Source organism: Psammomys obesus, unplaced genomic scaffold (assembly GCF_907164565.1).
Source record: "Psammomys obesus unplaced genomic scaffold, mPsaObe1.curated_primary_1811, whole genome shotgun sequence".
Taxonomy (NCBI): Eukaryota; Metazoa; Chordata; class Mammalia; order Rodentia; family Muridae; genus Psammomys; species Psammomys obesus.
In genome coordinates, this window is record NW_026590628.1 from 199,975 (window position 1) to 225,104 (window position 25,130).

The 25,130-nt window shown below is 41.9% G+C and overlaps 1 pseudogene; it reads left to right on the forward strand.

Annotated features, from left to right (window-relative positions):
* Window positions 1–1,802: 1,802 nt before the first annotated feature.
* On the forward strand, window positions 1,803–12,418 carry LOC129677395 (putative vomeronasal receptor-like protein 4; annotated as a pseudogene).
* Window positions 12,419–25,130: the final 12,712 nt, after the last annotated feature.

A 25,130-nucleotide genomic window follows, 5' to 3' on the forward strand; every position in this document is an offset into this window, starting at 1 on the left:
GAAAATACTGGAATTAACTTTTGTCAGAAGTCAGTATTTCATTTTCTCCTAAAGACAGAATAGGAAAACAAGATAGGGGAGGTGAAGGTGAGGACGTGACCCATATTTGAGCTTTGCTTGCAGAGCAGAGTGAAGATGACAGAGAGACAAGTGAAGTCATCACAGCAAGGGACATTGGGTCGATAATTGTTTGACATTGCTAGGTTCAGAAACTGCTAAGAAAACTAGGTTCGATGCAATAGGACTGTGACAATTATAATGAGGTTAGACCTTAAAGTAACACAATAGGACACTGGGAACCAGGTTTTCTCAAATAGTGTCATCATGAGTCAAGAGACCATGCTCTTAGCCAGGACCTCAAGGGCACACTGATGTATTAAACTATGATGACAGTATCTTAACACTGGAGCTTTAACTGCTCACTCTGGGTCACTCACTATGACTAACACTGAACATTGCAATGTTTGCTAGGCCTCCTTACCCCCTGAACAGCTCACTCTATCTTCCATGATGCTGTTTAGTTCATGCCGCTGAGCTGAAGAAAAGAAAATCAAGGTTCTGGGGGCACAATAAGGGATCTATTTGGTGGAAGCAGGGTCGCATGGCCATGCCAAGTGGCAGGGCAAAGGGAGCCTTTTGACATCCACAGTCTCTGGCCCAGGAAGACCTCAAGAGTCAAGAATTATCCCAAGTGTAGGTCAGCAAGATATTGTACTGCAGTCATCCCAGGGAGGCTCCTGTCTGCTCTGAGCTGTGTGAACGTCACTCCTGATAAATGCAGGACCAAACCTGTCCATCAGCTCACTGCGGTTCCTTTCCAAGATAAGCAGAAATAACCCAACAGTTCTTGCAGGGAGTGGGGCTGAATTCTTTCTCTGCAGTTGAGTACTGTGGCTGGAGGAGAGCCGAGGCTGCCTGTACTCTTTCTCTGGTCCAAGAGCTGAGACTGTCTAGAATAAAGAGCTAGGCCAGGCTGTGGGTCTCTAGAAATATTGCTTTTCTGCTAAGATATACTAGGTTCTTAATGTTGTGATAAGATGGATGAAATACCACTATTATGGTTGGAGTCTATATCAATCTCCTGAGTAGGGAGGCTCAACCTGAAGGGTTTTTGAATTGTTGCTTTTATTGCCTCAGAGGAAGCAATGAGATAAGAGTCTTACCCACACTTTAGGAACTCATGGCTTGGTCTGGGCCCAGAGTATTTCTATCTCTGTTCTAAGTATTCCTAGGCCTAGGCCTGGAAGCTTGTAGCCTCCCTACAATCTGATCTTCTGCAAGCACAGAGCGTGAAGTATTCAGCTTCTATCCTCCACTGCTAACCTAGAATGTTTCAGCTTCTAAGAATTACTGCTGAATGAACTCACCCCTTTTAGTTCTTTCTGAACTCTGGATGCCTGTTTCATCTCAACTGTTCTGGCTCAAGTGCCTTTCCAAACTGACTGATTATAATTGGCTTCTTTTGGCTTCTGAGTGATTTTCTCTGCTTGGAAGAACAGCTTCTGAACTCCATGAACTGAAATGCAATGACTACAGGAACTGAAGAAACTGCACAAACTACCAGGAACTGAACTGATCTCCATTGCACTCTCTGGGCTTCTCTTTAGTGGCCTCTCTTTCCTGTCTGTTCTCTTGAGAGTTCAGTGTATCCTATCTCTGACTCATTCTGTCAAATCTTCCTCTGATTTGTCACTTTGTATGCCCCTCAATTAGAGGTCACTTTGGCAAACATGGACACTTACTTCTACAAACTGACTTTATTCAGCCAGAGAATTATAGGTGTGTACTAAGGGGTAACCACAATGCTGGATTACATTTACTCTACAAGTTCTTGTGTCGTGATTGATGTGGGAAGACCCACCCCAGTTGTGGGTGGCCCTAATGGTAAGTGCCCAGCTTAAAAGGGTGTGTCAGAGGGAAGATCATCCTGCTTTGTGCTTGCTTGGCCTTCCCTCTTTGCCTTCTAGTTGATTTGCTCTGCTGCTGCTGCTAGGGCTGATTCCTTTGCTTAACAGAACCAGAGGCTCTCAGAAACTTCCAGGCCTCTGGAGCCAGATTGAGGCTGCTGAGGTGCCTGCCCTGTGGACTAAGTACCAGTCATGGCCCCCGTTAAAGACAACTGTGGTGAGACTACTCCAACTGGTGAGGCTCACAGGTTCAAGGACCAAGTGAAATACTGGGTTCTCAGCTTCTCCAGTGTGATTTAGCTGTTTGTTAAGGCTGATTTAACAAATTGTCATCATATGTACATGTATATTATATCATATCAGATCAGATCAAGTACTTTGTATTAAATTTAATACTTTTCTACCCCTTGTTACTGTTCCTCTAGAAAACCCTAACTAAAACAGCTACCATTTTCAGAGTGTTCTGGCACGGAGGCATGGCTGGGGAAGAGGGATGTTTTTATATAAATCTTGTGAGTATTTATAGGGTGTGTTTACTGACTTTCTTATGGATTGGGCAGTGTGGGCGAGAATGAGAGGTTAGTACCTCACAGGGCATTTCTATGAAAAGTTATCTAATTTTTTCATTTCTATGAAAAGTCAACTAATATAAAAAATAAAAAATTAATTAAAAACAATAAAAAGAAGAGAAAGCTTACAAAATATTTATTTATTTATTTATTTAATGGAAACTAAACTCTCTACTGAATAAAAAAAGTAGGTCAAGACAAAAGTAAAAACATTAATGACTTTCTAGGATTTAATGAAATGAATACACAGCATATTTAAACCAATAAAAATGGTGTTAATGGGAGACTTCATAGTATTAAGTGCCTACATAATGAGAAATTGAGAGATTTCATGCTAGTAACTTAAGAGTATAACTGAAATAGAGAGAGAGAAAAAAAAGAGAAAGATGGGGTCAAACCTAAATGGTAAGAAATAATCAAAGTGAAGGCTGAAATCAACAAAAGAGAAACAAAGACAATACAAAAAAAAAAATCCATGAACTAAAAAGTTAGGTTTGAGAAAATCAACAAAACAGACAAACCCTTATTCAAACTAATGAAAGGGTAGAGAGAGATTATCCAAATTAAAAATTGAAAGAGGGCATAACAGACACTGAGGAAATCAGAGAATCATAAGGACATACTTTTAAAACCTGTACTCCACCAAATTTAAAAAAAAAAATCTAAAAGAAATGGATATTTTTCTTAATAGATACCACTTACCAAAGTTAAATCAAGATTGAGTAAACAATTTAAATAGACAGATTAATTTAAATAAGCTACCATTAAAGGTCTCCTACTCTTCTGTGGCCTAGCCAAGCTGCTCTTCCCTCATGGGAGGGGAGTGGAAGAGCTCGCTGTTGAGTTCATGTCACAAATAGTCCCTGTTCCCCTTATTAGAGAACCCATTTGGACACTGAGCTATCTTAGGCTATATCCGAGCAGGGGTTCTAGGTTATATCCATACATTGTCCTTGACCACAGAAGAGGACATTGTAGCCAGTCCTGAGGAGACTTGATAAGCTAGGGTCAGATGGAAGGGGAGGAGGTCCTCCTCTGTTAGTGGACTTGGAAAGAGGCAGGGAGAAGACGAGGGAAGGAGGGTGGGATTGGGAGGGAATGAGTGAGAGGGCTACAGCTGGGATACAAAGTAAATAACCTGTGATTAATATAAAAATTAAAAAATGTAACTAATAATAAAAATTAATAAAAAATGGAAAATAAAAAGGTCTCCTACTTGGAAAAAAAAAAAAAAAGCCCAAAGCTAGATGGCTTTAGCACATAATTTTACCAGGCTTTTACAGAGGAGTTAGTTAGTATTGACTCCTCACATTGTTCTGCAAATTAGAAAGAGAAGGAATATTGGCTCATATCATAAAGCCACAGTTAGCCTGATACCTGAACCACATAAAGAATCAACAAAGAAAGAGGAGTACAGACCAATTTCTGTTATGAACCTAATTGCAAAATTAATCGCCACACACAGAGGCATGCCTGCTGTCATGTGTCAGAATGCAGGAGACAACAGTACAATGAGCAAGTGGTGAAGAGATGGGAAAGAAAGTGGACCAGTTCATGCACTACGAGGAGAGGAGAAACTGGAAACACGAGAATGGTGAGGAACAACCCGATATGACCAGCTTGTGCTGCCACCTGAGGCCATGGTGCTGTCTTGGTTCCTGCTGCTGCCAGAGGTTATGTCTGGGTCTACAGCCCGGCAGTAGTCTGTGTCAGTGTCTGTAGCCCACGTTACCAAAGACTGCAGACAGCCCTACTCTGGGCTGTCACCTGGGGTCAGCTTGATGTCTGAGGGCTGAGCAAAGCTGGCCTTGCTCCTCACTGGCTGCATCACCTGGGAGAGTGTCCCTGCACCTCAGCTGGGTATAACAGCAGAGCTGGTCCTGGTAGTATGGGCACCAGTAGGTCAGCCCTAGAGGGTGATCAAGGGACAGCTGGCCCTGCCTCTTGCCTGAGCAGTTTGGGAGAGCTGTCCCCAAAAGTATGAGAACAGGTGATCTGGCCCTGCCTCTTGCCAGTTGCAGTACTCAGGAGCCCTGTCCCCTGCCTGGGAAGGGTGGGAGACCTGGCTCTGGTGACATGGGTGCTGGAGAGCTGTCCCTACCCTCACCTGGGCAAAGCAGGAGAGCTGGCTCTGGTGGTGCAGGCACAGGACCTTTGACAACATTAGACCAGATATACTGAACAGGAGAGAAGAAAAAGTGGGCAATAGCCTTGAATTCACTGGCAAAGGAGACAACTTCCTGAACAGAACACTGATAGTACAGGCACAAAGATTAATAAACGGGATCTCAGGAAACTGAAAAGCTTCTGTAATGCAGAGGACACAATCAATAAAACAAGGAAGCATCTTCCAGAACAGAAAAATGACCCTTGCCAATTCCACGTGCAATAGAGGACTAATATACAAAATATATAAAGAACTCAATAAACTTGATGTCACAAAAAAATTAGTCCAATTTTAAAATGGGGTATAGATCCAAACATAGAATTCTCAATGCAGAAATATCAAATGACTGAGAAACACTTAAAGAAACATTCAACATCCTTAACCATCAGGGAAATGCAAATCAAAACTACTGCTAAGAGATTCCATCTTACTCCTCTCAGAATAGCTAAGATCAATAAAACAAGTGACATCTCATGTTGGCAAGAAAGTGGAGCAAAGGGGACTCTCTTCCATTGCTGGCAGAAGTGCAAATTTGTAGAGCCGCTATGGAAATTAACATTGCAGTTCCTCAGACATTTGAGAATTGATCTACCTCAACCCCTAGCTATACCACTTTAGGGCATATATGCAAAGTATTTTCCACTACACCACAGAGCTACTTGCTCAACCATGTTCATTGTGGTTTTATTAATAATATCCAGAAGATGGAAACAGCCCAGATGTCCTTCCACAGAAGAATGGATAAAGAAAATGTGGTACATTTATACAGTGGAATATTACTCAGCTGTTAATAAAAATGCCATCATGAAATTTGCAGGCAAATGGGTAGAAGTAAAAGCAAAATCATCCTGAGTGAGGTAACAGAGACCCAGGAAGATAAGTATGGTATGTATTCACTTATAAGTAGACATTAACCTTTAAGTAAATGATAACAAAGCTACAACCTGTAGACCCAGAGAAGCTAGAAAAATAGGAGGGGTCTGGGAAGGACAAATGGATATCCCTGGGTGGGGCAAATAAAATAAATTCTTTGAGAAGCTGGAGAGAGGGCTCAGAGATTAAAACCACTGGCTGCTCTTTCAGAGGTCCAGAGTTCAAATCCCAGAAACCACATGGTGGCTCATAACCACATAAAGTAATATCTACATACAGGTAGAACACTGTATACATAATAAATAAATAAATAAATAAGTAAGTAAGTAAGTAAATAAATAAATAAATAAATCCTTTAAATGAATAGAGTTTACGGATGAGAGGACAGGAACAGGAGGATAAGTTTGAAGGGAAGATAGGCTGGAGGGACAGATGTCTGGAATTAGGGAGTATTTGGATGGTGATGTGGAAATCCAGTGCAGAGGTAACTTCCTGGAATGAGTCTATGAAGGTGACCCTAACAAGGACTCCCAGTAGTGAGGATTATGGAGTCTAAACTGGCCATATCTTGGGGCCAGGTGAAGCTTCCAGTGGTTGGACTAAGCTGCATTCAGTTGAGTTGTTTGCCAAGAGTGTTCCACAAAATTCCCCAAATACCCGAGGTTGTTGCTTCAGATAAAGGGTTGTTCTCTGACAACTGACATCTGAGCCCCATTGCTGAGGACAACATCCACACAACAACTTGTACATAAAGAAGTCGAGTTCATGCCTACATAGAGCCTTCACCCATAAATTCTAAACTCTTTGGTATGAGAAGTTACTCTTGCAGGCTTCAGAAAGAGAATCATGGTCACCAACCCAGCCATAAACCTTTGACCTACAATCTGTCATGCATGAAAAATATGCCAGGGAAATAGTGGCAGAGAAGTTATGGGACTAGACAACCAATGTCTCCTTATATTTAAGGCCTACTCCATGAGAAGGAACTCATACCCAACACTGCTTATGTGATCAAGAACCAGAGACTGGAGAGTCCACAGAGCTAGGGTAAAACCCAACACTACTGCTTTAAAAAAATCAGTAAAATGACCCCTAATGATATTCTTCTGTACTCATAGATCAGTGTATTATCCAGTCATCATCGGACAGGATTCCTCTTACCACATAGAAACTGATACAGAGACCTGTACAAGCCTATTTGGAGTTAATGGCAAATTGGAGAGTGTATCTGAGCAGTGTAACTCAGTCTCTTGGCCCTGGTTACTATCTAAAGCTTGGAGGCTAAGAGACTGACCCTGGCAATTCTACAACAGAGGGTTCTGACCCTGAGAACTAGATAGTAAATTCCTTGCTACCATGGTAACCAGACAGCCAACTGTGTGTAACCTTGAGTGAGCTCTCCTGTGTTTTGGCCAAGTAAAGCTCCTATGTGAGAAACTGCTTGCACTTTTCTGCCCATCTAAGTGTTAACCTGATATCCATTAATCTGGCACCTAAATCAAAATGTAGACTTGGTGTCCTTTGTGTCGCCTTGCGCTCTCTCTCTCTCTCTCTCTCTCTCTCTCTCTCTCTTTCTCTCAGCCCTCTCTCATGTGTCATTCAGGTGTCACTGCTGACCAGTGACAGAGACCCACAGCCAGACATTAAGCAGAAAAGGAGTCTATCTGGGAGGTTCAATCAAATCCCTCCCTGAAAAGCACAGTGGATCTATTGAAAGAGGAGGTAGAAAGACTATAAGAACCAGAGGGGCTGAAGGACACCAGGAGGAAAGGTCCCTCAGAATCAACTAAGCAAGGTGCATATGAGCCCTCAGAGACTGAAGCAGTGAGTACAGGGCCTAAATGAGTATATAGGAGGTCCTCTGGAGATGTGGGAACCTCAGTGGACAGAAAGTTGGTTAGTTGTTCATGTACTCACCTCACATTCTTCCTCTCAAAATAATAAACCCCAATTATGAAATAACTTCTGAGCAAAACAGATGTAGTAACTGTGGGGACAGAGGGAAATCTGTTCTTCAGGGACTGAGGCCCAGCAGAGGCCTTCCTTCCCCTGACACTGTGACAAGAAACTTGAAGTCCACAACACTTGATGGCAACCAAGAGCCCCACAGATCCACAAGTACAAATATGACCTGGCAAGCATCATTTTCCCAGAGCTGCTCCAGAGCCTGTCTGCACCACAGAGGTCCAGGTAAGTCCATGGAGGTAAGATCATTCTCAGCTGTGCCATGGAGAGTTTCACTAAAGCTGAAGTCTCTCTCTGACTAAGACAGGGAGTAGTTGAGAGGCTCTGGGAGCTTTGGGTCCTCCACTTTCCTTCTGACTCTGACAAGGCTGGTCCCTGGCTCCAGAATGTTCAAAAAGAAAGAGTTCCTGGAGATATGGAAATGGAACTAAATGCTGAGGCATCGCTATCATTCCTCAGGCCGGAGCACTGAGGCAGAGCTCTGGGTAATCTTTGCCTGAGGTTACCTTCTTGTTTCTGTAATTGAATCAATAAGATATAGAAGATTTTCAGATGTCTATAAAAATTTGAGACGATAATGAAACACTTCCATAATATTATCTCCAAAGAGACTGAGGCAAGGTAATTGTTCAGGGCTAGCCTGAACACAGGGAGACCCTACCTCAAAATAACAAGACAAAACAAAAACAAAGATAAATTTTGAGGCTTCATGTTTGCCAGCACTGTGACTTCAACGGTGTCACTAGTGTTTGTGAAATTTGTACTTTTCACTTTTGATTCATTTTCACTTTTCAAATATTGGCACATGTTTTCTTTTACAATAAGTGTTATACCTCCTAACTTGAAGAATTTTCTTTTATATCTGTCTTTAGAGTCTTTTAATTATATATTGAGGAACCATGATTCAAAACCTTCCCTCATCTCTTCCCAGCACCTAACTCCTCTTTAATCCTCTTCTTCCATCCCCTTCATCACCAAAAGATGGTCCCTGGCTGTTCCTTGCACCCTTAGAAGCCCTGAGGTCCTATTTGGGGTCACAGGTGCCCTGAATCATCTACTGAGAGCACAAGCCTTGGCCTTCCCTTTCTTTCTCATTCTAAGGCTTCTGCTAGACTCAATCCCTGCCTGCAACCTGGAAGTTACATGAACTTTTCACACAAGAGTCTTTTATAAGATCTGTTTTGCTGATTCTACTTTAGTTATGTGACTTTATCTAAAACAGGTTATATAGTTTGACTTGACACTGAGGACTACCTTTTAAAGATATCTTTAAAGTAAACAATCATACAGAGTGAATTTTCATAATGGTCACTTAACATATGAAATTGTAGAAACTTAATACATTAAGTTATTGTATTAAGATATAAACATATAAAAAAAACTTAACATATTAAGATGTAGAAATTGGCTGTGAGTCTCAGCATCTGCTTTGATCCCCTGCTGGCAGGAGTGTTTCAGAGGACATCTATGGAAGATGTCCTGTTCCTGTCCTGTTCCCTCTCTTCAACAGCTTCTTGGGTCTATTCTACTTGACCTTCTGAATGAAAATTAAGCATCCTCCCTAGGTCCTCCTTGTTATTTAGCTTCTTAAGGTCTGTGTATTAGACTGTATTGTATTGCTAATATCTGCCTATGTAAGTGAGTATATACCATGTGTAGTTTTTTGGGACTGGTCTACCATATGCAGGATGGTCTTTTCCAAACCCATTCATTTGCCTGAAAATTTCATGATGTCCTTGTTTTTTTTAATTAAATTTTTATTCTTATATTAATTAGAGTTTATTCACTTTGTATCCCAGCTGTAGCCCCCTTCCTCATTCCCTCCCATTACCACCCTCCCTGTCTCATCTCCTCCCATACCCCTCTCCAAGTCCACTGATAGGAGAGGTCCTCGTCCCCTTCCATCTGACCCTAGATTATCAGGTCTCTTCAAGACTGGCTGCAATGTTCTCCTCTGTAGCCTGGCAAGGATGCTCCCCCAGCAGTGGGCTGGGGTCATCAAAGAGCCAGCCACTGAGTTCATGTCAGAGACAGTCCCTGTTCCTCTTACTAGGCAATCCACTTTGAGACTGAGTTGCTATGGGCTACATCTAAGCACGGGTTCTAGATTATAGCCATGAATGGTCCTTGGTTGGAGTATCAGCCTCAGAAAAGACCCCTGTGCCCAGATATTTTGGTTCTGTTGCTCTCCTTGTGGAGCTCCTGTCCTCCAGGTCATACTATCTTCCCCTTATTTCATAAGATTCCCTGCACTCTGCCCAAAGTTTGGTTATGAGTCCCAGCATCTGCTTTTAACAAAACGACAGCCTACAGACTGGGAAAGGATCTTCACCAACCCTATACCTGATGGAGGGCTAATATCTAGAATATATAAAGAACTAAAAAAGTTACAAAGCAACAAACCAAGTAATCCAATTAAAAATGGGGTGCAGAGCTACAGAATTCTCATAGAGGAATATAGAATGGCAGAGAAACACTTAAAGAAATGCTCAGTGTCCTTAGTCATCAGGAAGATGCAAATCAAAATGACCCTGAAATTTTGCCTTACACCCATCAGAATGGCTAAAATAAAAAACTCAAGTGACAACACATGCTGGAGAGGATGTGGAGAAAGCAGAATCCACTCCAAATTGCTGGTGAGAATGTAAACTTCTACAACCACTTTGGAAATCAGTCTGGCACTTTCTCAATTAGGAATACTGCTTCCTCCAGATCCAGCTATACCACTCCTAGACAGATATCCAAAATATGTTCAAGTACACAATAAGGACATTTGATGTCCTTGTTTTTAAGAACTGAGTAGTATTCCAATATGTTAGATGTACCACAGTTGTGGGTTTTTTTTTTTTATCCATTTTTTAGTTGAGGGACATCTGGGTTGTTTCTAGTTTCTGGCTATTACAAATAGAGCAACTATGAACATATTTGAGCAAATGTCCTTGTTGGAACATCTTTTTTATATATGCCCAGAAGAGAAATAGCTGGGTCTTGAGACTCACAGCCAAACTTTGGGGAGAACACAGCTTGTCTTGTGGAACACTGGGAGGATATAAAAACATGGAATGGACAGAAGCTCCACAAGAAGACCAACAAGCCAAAAAATCTGAGCCCAGATAGGCCTGTGGAAACTGATATACCAACCTAGAACCATGCATGGGGAAGACTTAGGGCCCCTGCTCAGATGTAGCAGATCGGCAGTTCAGTCTTCATCTGGATTCCTAGGAAGGGAAGTAGGGGCTCTCTCTGACATGAACTCTGTTGCCTGCTCTTTGATCACTTCCACCTGGCAATGTGGTCTTTCCAGGCCACAGAGGAAGAGGATGCAGGCAGTACTGAAGAGACTTGATAGTCTGGGTCAGTTGGTAAGGGAGGAAGGCTCCCATTTCTGAGGACTATGGGATTGGAATATAGGGAAAGAGGGAGGGAGCAGGGGTAGGACGAGGAGGAGATGAGGAAGGGGGCTACAATGGGGATGTAAATTGAACTAATTAATAGAAAAAATATTAAAGGATATAAAAATTGAACTTATAAAGCTTTAAAGCAAAATGCAATTCTAGAAATTGTACTACTAAAGATGCAGATACAAAAGAATTATTGAGCCAAAGAGGGGACAATGTGGACTGTAAAGTTGCTAAATGAGAGATGTCACAGGTGTTGACCTGCAAGGTTTCCTACTGTCTGTGTGTGACGTAAGGAAGGCAGACAGGTTAAGAATGAGCCTCAAGTTTTGGGAATTGGGGAATTGGGTAGGAAAATATGAGGAAATGGAATGAGAATCAGAGGAAGAAATTTTGGTTGGGGACCTTACAGTTCAATTTGACTATACTGAGATGTAACAAGGACAGTGCATGCAGACAGACTGACAGAAAGGCACACACACACACACACACACACACACACACTTTAACAAGTTATTTTGCTAGTGTAAAGCTCAATAAAGTCTCCTTTAAAATTTTAGATTTGAATACAAGTTACCAAGCTCATCCATCAGAGCACACACAGCATCCCAGAATCCACAGGAATCAATCAATCAATCAATAATAGGAGGGAAACTCAGGAACCTAATCTGCAACATCACAGAAATGCTATTATGCAAAATATGTTCTTAATATTCATGTCTAGAATTTCTGATTCTTTCTTCAAAACACATTTTTATCCTAGATACAAGTTTTTTTATCTAGGAAGGAAGAAATGGTTTTGAAGTATATTAAGGGAATAATTTTCCTCTTTCTCACTGTGGTTGGTACTCTGGGGAATATTTTTGTTTCTGTTAATTATTTGTTCAGTTCATTGGGAGGCCCTGAGAAGAAACCCATACACCTCATTCTCATCCACTTGGGTTTTACAAACATCATACTCCTTCTTGCAAAAGGATTCCTAAAGATAATTGTAGCTTTTGGGTTGAGAAACTTCCTAGATGACATAGGTTGTAAGATCATTGTTTACCTGGAGAGAATGGCTCGTGGCCTCTCCATCTGCACCAGCAGTCTCCTCACTGTGGTCCAGGCCATCATCATCAGTCCCAGGGCATCTCTATGGAGGAGGCTCAGACCAAAGTCTTCATGGCACATCCTTCCATTCCTCTCATTCTTTTGGATACTCAATGCTTTGATCAGTATGAATTTACCACATTACATTAAAAATACCAATAGTGTGAACTTAACACAGGTTAAAAAAAGTGGCAACTATTGCTATTTTCTGCCTGAAAGCTTGATCACAAGATGGATTTTTCTCACCCTCATGGTCCTGAGAGATGCAGTGTTCCAGGGTGCCATGGGAGGGGCCAGTGGCTACATGGTATTTCTTCTCCACAAGCACCACCAGCATGTCCTCTACCTTCACAACTCCAAGCTTCTCTACAGAACTCCCCCTGAGATGAGAGCTGCTCAAAGTGTCCTCCTTCTGATGCTCTGTTTTGTTTTCTTCTATTGGACTGATTGTACCTTTTCTCTATTTGTAAGTATCTCTTCAAGGGACAATTCTTTGATGGTAAATACTCGAGAATTTCTGACACTTGGTTATGCAACTTTTAGCCCATTTGTGCTAATTCACAGGGATGGACTTCTAGTTGGATGTTGGCATACTCACCGGGAGAAACTAAGAAAATGTCTCTCTCATTTATCTGTTTAAATAAGTGTGAATGCGCTCATAATTCTGCAATATTGTGGATAAAATAACAATCTCACAAAGCAATTTAAGCATGTGTTTATTCTCACACATTTCCTAGCGACTCAAAACCTTGAGCTGAGAGAGAAAAACCCTACCAAATTACAGTGACATAGAAACCTCATTTTGAACTTGTCATTCTTTTAAATAGATTTTTAAAAACTTTTCTAATTTACTATGTATGAAGTGTTGTCCTGCATTTATGACTGTATAGCTTGTCCATCCCTGGTACCTGTAGAGGTTGGAAGAGATCATCAAACATCGAGTAACTGACTAGAGTTTTATTGTTCTGAAACAGTGTACAGGAGAAATTTAACCTGCCTTCTCTGGAAGACCAGACAATGCTCTTAAGTGTTGAGCCATCTCTCCAGCACTGAAAAAATGGCTCTAATTAGGATTTGTAAAACAGTCCCATTACTGTGACTGTAAGCATGAAAATGAAATTTGTAAATCTTACCAAAATTCATAGAGATTTCATCATGTTAACCCCAAAATTCAATGTCATGTAGTTGCCAGCCTCTGTTTCCCAAATACTGGGAATAAAGTTGTTCACCACCATGCCTGGTTTAACAGTAATTATTTTTAAAAGCTTCTGATCTCTGAGACAATAATTAAGCACTCAGTAGTCTTGCTTTATTAATGAAGACTATCGTGCTTGTGATGGAAGTTTACAGCATAATTCATTAAACATTAGACACCTAGGACTTCATACTTCTTCCTTCAGTGCAAGGATGGAATCTAGTTCCTCCCCCATATAAAATGAAATGAAACAGAAGTTTAAAGGCCATAACTAAAGTCAGATGCTACCTGCTACCAACTACAGGTGCAAGCCAGTGTTCTCATAGTTTAGGCTTCCAGAAACCTGCAGAGAAGGAAACTCTAAAGCAACTATATGTTAATAACTAGGAAGTAGAAGAGAAGGTGCTAAAGTTGGCTTTCCAACTCTTTAGAATATATGCAAATCTCAGGGATCAAACATCACAGTTTTCCTTACCCTAACATCATGTTATATATGAATATGGCTATATGGGAGATGTGTTGTTACAGTTCTTGGATAAGAAACAACAAACCCATGTACACTCTAGAAATAAGAAAATCAACTTGATCACAGTGACACAGTTATTAACCAGACTGAGGAAAAAGAAATGGGAAAACCAGAGGAAACTTAAAAATTGACTGCAGAACTCCTGAAATGAAGCAGTATCCATGACACCAAGGATGTGAGTGATTTTATTTCATTCCATAACTGATTTGCTTGGCTGAAGGAAGCTGTTACAACACATTCTGTGTTCACGGATTTCCCAGATCTCATGACAATCCACAGCAGCAAGTTATTCTTTTTTCTGCAATGCACCTTAGAAAGCATCCAGGTGTAAAGGGAATTTTAATTCAGAACATGGCTGTTCTGGCAAGAGATCATGTCCAAGAGACCATCAAGGTCTGTATGACCCAACTAGCAAGAGATCACATCCAAATATTTTGAAGAGATGTGTGATCCAGCTGCCTTTAATCCAGGAGACAGAGGCAAGCAGATCTGAGTTCAAGGCCAGCCTTATCAGGTAAAGAAAAGTTTAGGTCCAGGCATATTGGTATATGCCTTTAATCTCAAACAATGAAGGTAAAGTTAGTTTGTAGAAGGAAGCCCTCATTTTTGAAAGTGATGGTTAATTGAGCATTGAAACAATGACAAATCAGAGAAAGACTTGATAGAATAGGATATACCCAAAGTGAAAAGGGAAGCTATTTAAGAAGCAATGCAGAAAGAGAGATAGAGGAAGTTTTACTGGGAGAGTTTTACAGAGAGAGGTTGAATGAGAGAACAAGATAGACACAGGTGAAGCCAGAACAAATTAGAAAATGAGAAGGAGCCAGGAGATTACAAAAGATTGCTGGAGTTAGTTTGAGGACAAGCAGAACAATTCCGAGGCCAAGAAAGAAGTCAGGTTGAATAAATCAGCTAGGAGAGGAGTTTGAGCCAGAACAGCTGAATTCAACCAGCCAACCCAGAGCTCAGTAAGAACAGGAAAGGGTGAGCTTATTCAGCAGTAAGTCTCAGAGGCTGAAAACATCCTAGGCCTAGGTTAGATTATATGAAGGCTAGAAGCTTCCAGGGCTAGGCCTAGGTTAGCAGAAGAAAACAGTAGGCCTCCAAGGCAACACTTGAAACAGGTGAATAAAAGGTGCTTTACCATCTACACATATAAAACAAATCCAGGCTTCCCTCAGAGGCCAGAAACAGAAACTCAGACCTCAAGGTCAAGTGCCACCCCACAGCTCCTCAAGAGCACTCTACTGCCTACTCCCCGTAGAGTATCCGATTATGTGTCAACAGGAGATTCTTTTGAACATTTTGGGTGGACCATCATTAATTATTAGATTGTAAATGGAAAAACTGTGCAGCTGGATTAGAATAGTTTGGGACTCAACTAAGCCCCAGTAAGTTTTAAGCCTGTAGAACAAAGACACACAATTTGGAAGTAAAAAGGCCACCCTAGAAGTCATCTTGTTTTCAAAGGGGAAGACAGAAAAGAAACTGAATCAAAATAATGGGCCAGTGAGAGGTCGCCTCAAGGAAAAGTGCTTGCTTTCTACCTCACAACTTGAGTTCCATCCCTGGAACCACAAATTTCAAATACAGAACCAATTCCAGGAACTGTCCTCTAACTTCCATGCACACACCATGGTATATGCGTATGCCCAGACATACACACATACATGACCATACATGTTTTAAAGATATAAACGTGGAGACACAGTAGAAGTTGAGACACCTTTAAAATTAGATATTAAGGACTATGAAGCAAAGGATTTCCCAAGTGTGTGCACACAGGGAATAGAAGAGATTCATGTGGTTGCAAATGCCTATTCATGGGCATAGGTAAGTTCCATCAGTTTAGGCTGTGGTGTTTGGAATTGCATGATGGGAATATGATGAAATGAAATAAGAAAGGAACAAATTAGAAAAAAAATAGTTTTAATTCAGATTGACCATGAGCAGGATAAACAAGGATTCAAAAACTTTGTTTTTCAAAACATGAGGCTCAATAAATGTGGTTAAAAACCTGAGATATTTGTTGTGTGGTAATGTGGTGGTTTGGATAAAAAAGAGCTTCTATAGGCTCATGTATCTGAATGCTTAGTTATGAGGGAGTGGCACAGTGAGGGTTAGAAGCTGTGGCCTTTTTAGAGGATGTGTGTCACTGAGGGTGAGACTGGGTGTTTCAAAAGCCCACACCTGGCAAGCCTCTCAGTGTGTGTCTCTCTGTCTCTGTAGGACTATCTCTTGAGGACTGTGCCTCCAGGAGAATTAGCATGTGATGGAGTTGGAACATGTTCAAACCCTGGAAATCTTAAACTTGAGATTTAAAGTCTCATCCTGAGAAAGGAAGTTGTGGGACAAAGCTCTTTCCTTGTTTCTGTGCCTGTCTCAGTAGCATGTGACACAGCATCCCCACCCCCACTCCCCATGGCTGCAGGTGGTCAGTCATGCAAGCTGTCCCCATGCAAATTGAGCATCACTGGCATTCTAGCCCCAGGCAATCGAATGCATTCATCCTCACCCCCCCCCCACTGCCCAAGGTTCATAATGTCCCTGTTCATAAAATAAATCACACTATCAATTTCATCAAACATCATCTGAGACTCACTGTTTATTCTGGGGGAAAGAAGGGCTCTCCTTCTCCTCGAAGAATTAATTACTGGATCGCTGGATTTGACTTCTGGCCATGCAGCTGCTGCAGAACTGCTGTGGCCAACCCTGGAGCTCCACAGCTGCTCTATTTGTCTAAGTCAGCTGGACCTCTCAGAAGCCCAAGCTCCCTAAGCTGGAATCAGCCCCAGAACCTGCATTCCAGCTGCAAACCAATTAGACACTGGCATTTGACTGCACATTGGGTTTAAGCAAAGAGTGTTAACACAGCAGTAATGCTACCTGCCTCCGCTTCTGAGTCCACAGATACATAGAGACCATTTGGATTTGTCATGGAAAATCTTGTTTCCTTCATCTATGGTGATTGAAAGTTTTGGTGGGTATAGTAGTCTGGACTGACATCTATGGGTTCTTAGGGTCTACAAGACTTCTGCTCAGGCCCTTCTGGCCTTTAGAGTCTGATGAGAAGTCAGGTGTGATTCTGATAGGTTTGGCTTTATATGTTACTTGGCCTTTTTCCCTTGCAGCTTTTAATATATTTTTCTTTGCTTTGTACATTTAGCGTTTTGATTATTATGTCTCAGGAAGATTTTCTTTTTTGGTCTAATCTATTTGTTGTTCTGTAAGCTTTTTCTTTGTTTACAGACATCTCTTTCTTTAGGCTGGGGAAATTTTCTTCTATGGTTTTGATGAAAATGTCATGGTCTCTCTTGCCTGCTTTTGATCACTTCCTCCTCTTAAGGCTGCCTTGCCTGGCCTCAGTGGAAGGATGAGCTCAGTCCTGATGCAACTTGATGTGCTGGGGTGCATTGGTGGGGTGACTCACATTTTCTAAGGTAAAGGGCGGAAGAGATAGAAGGAAGAGGGTGGGAGGAGGAATCAAGAGGAGAGGAGGAAGGGGCTATGATTGGGAAGCAAGGTAAATATATAAAGTAAACATAAAAATTAAAGGTCCACAGTTCTTGGAGGGATGGGTGAACTGAAACCTCAAAAGTACAACTGTCCTTTAAACAAAAGAAAGGAAACATTTTTGTTTTGTTGGTGGTGGTGGTGGTAATATTGGTAGTGGTTGGTTTTGTTTTGGTTGGTTGTATTTTTGCAGATATGCATTAGTGTTACTGATGTTTTCTTAAAAGGGTTGTTAGCTGCATTTGAGTTTCTTTGTGGGTTAAGAAGTAGATTCGAAACGCAAATCAAAAATACCCTGAGATTTCACCTTACACCCATCAGAATGGCTAAGATCAAAAACTCAAGTGACAACACATTCTGAAGAAGATGTGTTCTTGGAGAAAGGGGAACCCTCCTCCATTGCTGGGGAATGTAAACTTGTACAACCACTTCAGAAATCAATCTGGCGCTTTCTCAGACAATTAGGAATAGTGCTTCTTCAAGATCCAGCTATACCACTCCTAGGCATATATCCAAAATATGCTCAAATAAACAACAAGGACATTTGCTCAGCCAAGTTGTTAGCAGCTTTATTCATCATAGCCAGAAGCTGGAAATAACCTAGAAGTCCCTCAAATGAGGAATGGATACAGAAATTGTGGTACCTTTATACAATGGAATACTATTCAGCAATTAAAAACAAGGAAAACATGAAATTTGCAGGCAAATGGTGGGATCTAGAAAAGATCACCCTGAGTGAGACATCCCAGAAGCAGAAAGATATATATGGTATATACTCACTTATAAGTGGATATTAGACATATAATATAGCATAAACATATTAAAATCTGTTCACCTACAGAAGCTAAGCAAGAAGGAGGACCCTGGGTAAGATGATCAATCCTCACTCAGAAAAGCAAACTGGACAGACATCAGAAGAGGGAAAAAACAGAAAACAGGTCAAGAGGCTATCACAGAGGGCCTCTAAAAAACTCTACCCAGCAGGGTATCAAAGCAGATGCTCAGGCTCATAGCCAAACTTTGGGCAGAGTGCAGAGAAGCTTCTGAAAGAAGGAGGAAATAGAAAGACCTGGAGGAAACAGGAACTCCACAAAGAGAGCAACAGAACCAAAAAATCTGGCACAGAGGTCTTTTCTGAGACTGATACTCCATCCAAGGACCATGCATGGAGATAACCTAGAATCCCTGCACTGATATAGCCCATGAACTCAGTGGCTGGATCTTTGATCACCTTCGCCTGAGGGGGGAGCAGCCTTGCCAGGCCACAGTGGAAGACAATGCAACCAGTCCTGATGAGACCTGATAGACTAGAGTCAGATGGAAGGGGAGGAGGACCTCCCCTATCATTGGACTTGGGGAGGAGCATAGGAGGAGATGAGGAGGGGAGGTGGGATTGGAAGGGAATGAGGAAGGGAGCTACAGCTGGGATACAAAGTGAATAAACTGTTATTAATATAAAAATTTTAATTTAAAAAATGACCAATCACAAAAGAAGAAAATGGAAAGATGATTTTCATTTCACAAAACAATAATAACATACTAAAAAAAAAAAAGGGAGTGGATTTAAATCCTGCTAAGAAAGTTCTTTACATTTTTCTGTCTGGACTTGGGACATGTCTGTTCTCATAACATGTACATGTTTGACCGGAAGTATTGAAAAGAAATGATTCCTTATTATTCTTAGTCATTTGGATTTTTACCAACATTATAATGCTTCTTTCAAAACCATTGCTCCAGACAAGTACCTGTTGGTTTGAGAATCTTCTTTGATGATGTATCCTGTAAAGGTCTTGTGGACAGGAACAGGATCATAAGCTCCAGAGCCTCCAGGTGGGGGAGGCTAGGACTGAGGTCTGCACAGCCTGTGCTTCCCTTGCTGTGGATTCTCAGTTCCTTGATCAGCATGAATCTCCTCCATTTCATCAGATAAAAATCAGCACAAACACCTCACAACTAAGGAAGAGTGTCCTGTACCTCTCCTTTGTTCAAGAAAGTCAGAAAGTGAAATGGACTTTCCTCACTCTCAAATACACTGTTTCAGGGAGGTACGGTTGGAGTCAGTGTATACATAGAATTTTGTCTCCACCAACACCACCAGCATGTCCTCTACTCCACAACTCCCAACAAAACTCCCCTTGAGCTGAGAGATACTCCAAGTGTCCTCCTAATGTGTTTTCTCTTCTTTTATTAAACAGAATTTGGGTTTTCGCTTCCTTTTAAATTTCTAGTGAGAGAATAATTCCTTCATAATATATTCATGAGTTTGTGAGGCTTAATTATACAATGCTCATCTGTCTTGTGCTGATTTCACAGAGGTGGGTACTAGTTTTCATTTCATCATGCATACTGGGAGACACAGAAAATGTCTCTTCGTCAAATCAGTTTGAAAGAACTCTGAGTTCTGATCTAAACAAAATCTCATCACAGTAGCTTAAGCAGGTGAGATTTTTTTTCAGGCAACAGTCACGGTAAACTGAAGCTCTGAGCAGACCTAGTGTTCACATTCAGCTAGAGGGACATGGACAAATAATTCTCCATTCAAGCTTTCATGTAGTGATATAATTATAAATCTCGGAGACTGTGTTTATTAAGGACCAGGAATCACTTGGCAAATTTTATCAAGATAAGAATTTGTTGGTCTTTTTGCCTGGATTTCCTTTGCTAAAACATGATCCTACAGACATATTTGTTTTTTGAGAATTACAGCTATACATGGCAGTGTTCATTTTTATCACTGTTCACTTTAACGGTTTATCTCAATAAGATGAGATAAACTGTAATGGCAGGGAGTTATTGTTAATTTAAACTTGATGGGGCAGCTCCGGGGTAGCTGGAAGAGACACCCAAGCTCCAGGGTTGTGGGAAGAAAGACACCGAAGTGCCAGCCTCATCCTCTAAGCAGGTGCCACTGTGATGAGCAAATGTGTGATGGAGAGAAGGGAAAGATGGAGTACACACTGTAGAAATGAGAGAGAAAGCAAAGCCGAGTGGTTCAGGCACTGTGAAGAGAGGTGGGTCTGCAGACCCGACAATGGGGAAGAACAGTCATGTATGAGGAAACTGTGCAACCACCTGGGGTGATATGTGGGCCTGGACTGCCACGGGGGTCTATGGCTCTACTGATGTCTCTGGCCCATGTAGCCACTGAAAGCCATCTGGATGTAAGCAGTCTGGCTGCTGCCTGAGGCCATGTTGATGGCTGGAGGCTATACAGACACAGGGGGCTAAACTGATCTGGGTGGACTGTGCTGCCATCTCAGGCTATGGTACTGAGATGGCTATTGTGACCCAGGATGATGCTGAGGCTCATGTCTGGGTCATGGTGCTGAGATGGCTGTCATGGCCCAGGCTGCTGCTGAGGGTCATGTCTGGGTCCACGGTCCTGCTGCAGCTGCAGTCTCTGTGGAGGTTCTTGGCCCGGGTGATCACCGAAGGCCATGTGGATGTTCGCGGCCTGGGCTACCAGCTGATACCATGTGGATGTATGAGGGCCGTGTTACCTCTGAGAGACGTACTGATCTGAGTGGACTGTGCTGCCATGCTAACTTCCCAGCCTATGCTGCTTCCGAGGACCATGTCTGTGTTTGTGATCCTACAGCAGCCAAGGTCTATGTTACCACCAAAGGTCATGCTGATGTCCCTGGTCTGGGCTGCTGCTTGAGGCCATGTAGATGTCAGAGCACTGTCCTGAGCTGAGCTGGCCCTGTCCCTCTTATGCAGTTGGAGAGCTGGCCCCACCCCTCTATGGACAGCACAGTAGAGCTGGCTCAAGTGGCAATGCCACAGGTGAGCTGGCCCAACCTCTTGTCTGCCATGTGGTGGCATGGGTGTGAGAGAAATACCCCCTTTACCCTCCCTCTCCCAATACACAGAACCTTCAGCAGGCAGTGAGCCAGCCTGGGGGCATGAGCACAAGAGAGCTATCCTGGCTCTTCTCAGCAGTGTGAGACAGCTGACCCTGGCAGCATAGGATCAGGAGAGCTGGTCAGCTGACCAACTGGGCTTCCACCCAGACCCAGATCCAGGGCTCTGTGTTGACCCACCCCAACATCCACCCCATCAATGAACTGGTGAAGCTCATAAAGGGACAAGTTTAGCAGATCCAGACCTGCAGGATCCCCATGACACAGGGCCACAACAAGCCATCTGAGAGAAGCTCTGGTGAGGATCCAGGATTGATGATGTAGCAGAAGCCGGAGCCCTTGAACCAGACCAATGACTCATTGCATGAACATTTGCAACTAGAGCTGTTTGGGCAAAAGGGTGTAGTGTGTGACACACAGTGACATGCTGTAGCTTTAAAGCAAAATGTTTTCTTTCTCTCTTTCTACCTTCTTTTTTTCCTTTCTTCCCTTCTTCTTTTCTTTTCTTTTTTTCTGTATTTGTTTTGTTTTGTTTTGTTTGTTTGGGGGAGAAAGTATGAGGGCAGAAAGGGCAGATATGCAGGGATGGGAAGATGAGTGAAATTGGGGTATGTAATGTGAAATTCACAAAGAATCAATTAAAAACGTCTAGATGGTCAGGGTGGTTTAGACACATAACACTTGGGAGACTGAGTCATGAGGGTTGCCATGAATTTAAGTCCAGCCTGGCTTACACAGTGAGTTTGGGGGCAGCCTGGGCTTCAGAGTGAGACCCTGCTCGAAAGGGTGGGGACAAGTGAAGGACATATATGTTGGTGGGACAGAGAAAGAGAAGAGGAGCAGGAGGAGAGGACAAAATTAAAAAGAAAATCCATGTGTACCCAGCCACAAAACGGATTATATTTGATCTACAGTATGGTGCTGAGCTTAAATTTTATACATGTGTAAGGAAACATTGCTATTTTTTTCTTTAAAAAAACAAAAATAAAGCCACAAATCTCACAGGTAGGAACTGACTAGCTGCAGAGTGGCAGTCCGCTTGCCTCTGAAACCCAAGTGGTGAAACACAGAGGTAAACAATGGCGCAAGGCCATAAAGTGTAATTCTAATGAAGAGGAGAACATGCCAGAGTGATGGGTTCAAAGTTCAGAGAAGCATTTCTGATGTAATGTTAACAGCCCCGCCCAGACCTCTGCTCCTCAATCAGTGGAGAGTCCTGTGCAGCAGTGCACTGGGTCTACCATCCTGAGCTCTGCTCTTTTTACCCAGGCCAGGGAGGAGAGGACACGTGACCCTAAATGACCTCCAGACCAGGGTGTTTGGGTGCTCTTACTCTCTGCAATCCCCAGTGTATCTGAGCATTTCCCTTTCGCAGTGGGGATCTTGAATGTATTATTCAATTATCTATGAAATTATGAATTACGAAACTATTTCTGGTATTCTCAGCCTTATGAAGAAAAGTTCTCTTGGATTCTTTGTTATTTTCTTCCTTCCTTCCTTCCTTCCTTTCTTCCTTTCTTTCCTTCCTTCTTTTCTTCTATTTCTTATCCTACATCCAAAATGTAACAAAGTGCATTATCACAAAGAATTAAGTAAAAAACAGACCTAAGGGCATACAGTAATACTGTTACCTTTAGACGATGATTCTCAAATACCTGCTTCTGGTTTACATAAAGAGTATGTATATCATTGAATCTTCAAAAAAAAAATGGTTGTATACTATGTGTCCTAGCCTCCCCCAGAAACAACACGCATAAGAGAAAAATGAGGAAGGAGGATGTCACGTGGGTTTAACTTACAGAGCAGAGTGGAGGTGACCAGTGAGAGTTGCTAACTCCCAGCAGCACAGTGGTCAGCTCTGGTCATTACATGGTGTTATTTCCAAAAGCACAAAGGAAGCTTGTAAGGATAAATAAGTTATACAATTTATAATATAATATAAATGTACAACTATAATATACAATTTATAAATAATAATACAATTTCTAGCACCTTAAAGACCATGAATGATGGTCACAAAATACACAAGAAAGTACAAGGAATAATATTTTCCTTCAAAGGGTACTGCGTGAGTTAGATACTCCAGATGAGGCTCAAACTCACAATCTAGCCATCACCCTTGCACATACTGCTGTAAGTACCCTAGAGCAACAGATTGCACCATGGGGCATTGCTGCACAGTTGTTTTCTTCAGACTGACTCATTCCCCACTGGACAGGGCAAAGAGACTCAGAGCCTGGAAAGCTCACCAAACTTGAAGCACTCACAAGATCCTCTTCCCAGGGACATATAATTAGTAAACATTTGCTGGGGTGAGAAGACACTCTTCCCCTTTCATGGAACAGCTGTCTGCAAATTAGGCAGGCCAAGTCAGTGTGTTATTTCATTTCAGGTCAAGCTGACACACGTTAGGATCATCTGGGAAGAGGAACCTCAGGTGAGAAAATGTCCCTATCAGATGGGCCTATACGCAAGTTGGTGAGGCATTTTCTTGAGTCATGACTGATGTGGGAGGGTGAAGCCCATACTGGGTGAAGCCCATACTGGGTGATGCCCAACCTGGGTGTGTAGTCCTGCATTATGTAAAGAAGTAAGCTGAGGGCGCCAAGGCAGGCTGGCCAGTCCTCTGAGTTTCTCTATGGGGATACAGACCTACTCATGTCTTTCTCATGGGTCCTGATGAAAGGATGAAGGGAACTCTAATTCTATATCCTTGTCAAGGAACATACCTGCAGGACCTGCATGCTGCTAGAGACAGTTCCTCATGGGAGTCACGGTTCAGGCTTCTAGGAACCTGATTCAGCCCTCGGGTCTATGGTTTTCAGTACTATGGCAGCTATGTCTGAGGTATCCTGTGCTCTTTTTGCTGGCATTATTTGTGAAATATAGAACATCAGATGTCAAAAAGTATATGTCAGGTGTCAAATACAAGGTAGAGAAATTGTAGCATTAATTCAGCCAAACGTTAAATCAGAAAAATTAAAAAGCACTATTCTGGGACACTAGAAAAAGACCACTATAGAGTTCATAGTTATAGAGGAAGAAAAAAAGACCTAAGTCAAAAGGCATAGAAAATATTTAAAAAAAAAAAACATAGAAGAAGAAAACTTCTATAGTTTAAGTAAAGAGATGCTTACCAAGATGTAAGCATACAGTTAACCAAATTACACAAGAAAATAAATAACGATTGTTATATAATAGTCAAAACACCAAAAGTTTGGGACATAGAAAAATATTGAAAGCCGCAAGAAAGAAAGATAAAGTCACTTATAAAGGCAGACCCATCAAATCAGCAACTGATTTATGAATGGAGGCTATGAAACTCAGAAGGATTTGAACAAATGTTACACAAGTTTTGAAAAACACAGATGCCATCCCAGACAACTATACCCAACAAAACTATGAATCATAATTGAAGGAGAAAGGAAAACTTTCCATAACAAAAATAGATTCAATTAATTCATAAGCACTAAGCCAGCCCTACAGAGGATACTGAAAGGAATGCTTAAGTCTGTAGAAATGGTTAAGCACACCTAAGAGATCTAGAATATTTAATCAAAGGAAGTTTAATAAAACACTACAAAGCAATAAATGGCAAAAACATATGCACATTCCTCGCTAATAACAATATTAACAGTACTAATAAAGAGACACAGGTTTGTCCTATTCAATTAGAAGATAGTCTCCATCTCTTTAATAGCCTCAAAAGCCATGCTTTTCTATCTGCTAGACATCAACTAAGGGTAATATGATAGAAGAAAAGGTATTGTAATGCCAGGTCCCTCAGAGACCACCAGGAGGCGAATCAATGCAAGAGCAAGAGAGCTTTATTACAAGAGCGATCGAACTCAGTACTCAAGTCTCACTGGCGCAGCAGTAGAGAAGTGGGACCCCAAGCTCTGAGTGAACAGGATTTTTAAGGGAAAGTCTGTGATCAGGGGGTTTCCATGGCAGCAAGCAGGGGGGCACAAGCCTTGGCGTTACAGAATTGGGTGAAGTTTATCAGGGCGGGGTGACCTTTTCTGAGGCACACAATCACAATGGCTAAGGCATATAATCACA